The sequence below is a fragment of the Propithecus coquereli genome, unplaced genomic scaffold (genome assembly GCF_000956105.1).
Source record: "Propithecus coquereli isolate 6110/MARCELLA unplaced genomic scaffold, Pcoq_1.0 Scaffold10, whole genome shotgun sequence".
Lineage (NCBI taxonomy): Eukaryota > Metazoa > Chordata > Mammalia > Primates > Indriidae > Propithecus > Propithecus coquereli.
The window spans coordinates 7457841-7459773 of NW_012133858.1; positions in this window are offsets into that span (position 1 = coordinate 7457841).

Sequence of the window (1933 nt, forward strand, 5' to 3'; positions counted from 1 at the left end):
AGCCTCCCGAGTAGCTGGGACTACAGGCAGGCACCGCCATGCCCGGCTAATTTTTTCTATATATTTTTTTTAGTTGTCCGGCTAATTTGTATCTATTTTTAGTAGAGATGGGGTCTCGCTCTTGCTCAGGCTGGTCTTGAACTCCTGACCTTGAGCGTTCCTCCTGCCTTGGCCTCCCAGAGTACTAGGATTACAGACGTGGGCCACCGCGCCCGTCTTCCGTTTCATTCTTTTCTGTGTACATACGGCGTTGCCCTAATGTCAGACACATGGGCAGCAGCCCTTTCGTGATTGTTTAATAAATGTATGGGTAGAGGAATGATTGAATGACTGTCTCCTCAGGGTTTGTGAGTGCTTTTGTTCTTCCCTCCATTGATGGGCTGGGCTGGTTTGGAAGTTCGTGGAGAGTTGTGTGCTGCAGCGGAAACTCAGCAAATGAGGAGACAGGAGACTTGGGTTCCAGGCCCAGCTGCCCCACTTATGGGTTTTGTGACATTAAACAAGTCACTTAGACAGAGGGCTTTGGAAAGCAGGAACTATGACTTAATCACCGTAGCATCCAGAGCACCTGGCATAAGAAGTTCTGCAAGTGAATGAATAACTCCAAAGTCTGAGCCCTTTCTTATTGTAAATTCCTACAAACCCACTGTCAACTGGGCTCCCTATACAGAGAGCAGATGTCTATGCAGTCCTTAAAAATGCACACGTGGAGAACAGAGCTGCCTGCAACACAGGGTGGCATCCTCCATATGAGCAAAGCCACCATTGTGTAACATCATGCACAAGCACAGACACCCGGCTCCTGGGACCTCTTCAGAGTCTTAGGGAAAATATTGAATATTTAAACCGCTATGAAGTGCCAACATATTCAGTTCATTGCAACTCAACTCCTCAGAATGTGCCAGGGAAGGAACTCAGCTCAGGGGAAAGGTAAAAGGTAGGAATATATTTAACCAAGGAGGAGAAAGACCTCTACAGGGAGAACTACAAAACACTGAAGAAGGAAATCACAGAGGATGTAAACAAATGGAAAAACATACCATGCTCATAGATCGGCAGAATCAACATCGTTAAAATTTTTGTACTACCCAAAGTGATTTACAGATTCAATGCAATTCCCATTAAAATACCAATGCCATTTTTTGCAGATCTAGAAAAATAATTCTATGCTTTGTATGGAACCAGAAAAGACCCTGTATAGCCAAAACGACCTTAAGCAAAAAGAGCAAATCAGGAGGCATCACTTTACCAGACTTAAGCTATACTATAAGCTATAGTAACTAGAACAGCATGGTACTAGCACAAGAGCAGAGACTTAGACCAATGGATCAGAACAGAGAATGGAGATATAAAATCATCCTCATATAGCCATCTGATCTTTGACAAAGCAGACAAAAGCATACACTGGGGAAAAGAATCCCTATTCAATAAATGGTGCTGGGAAATTGTATAGCCACATGTAGAAGACTGAAACAGGATCTGCACCTCTCACCACTCACGAAAATTAATTCATGATGGATAACAGACTTAAACCTAAGGCATGAAACTATAAGAATTCTAGAAGAAGAGGTCAGAAAAACTCATAGATATCAGCCTAGGCAAAGAATTTATGAAGAAGACCCCAAAGGCAATCACAGCCACAACAAAAATAAATAAATGGGACCTGATTAAATTACAAAGCTTCTGCACAGCCAAGGACACAATCAACAGAGGGAATAGACAACCCACAGAATGGGAGAAAATATTTGCATGCTATATACTTAATAAAGAGCTAATAACCAGAATCTACAAATAACTCTAGTGAATAAGCAAGAAAACATCAAACGACCTCATTAAAAAGTGGGCAAAAGACATAAACAGAAGGTTTTCAAACGAAGATAGACTAATGGCAAATAAGCATATGAAAAAATGCTCAATGTCTCTAATCATCAGG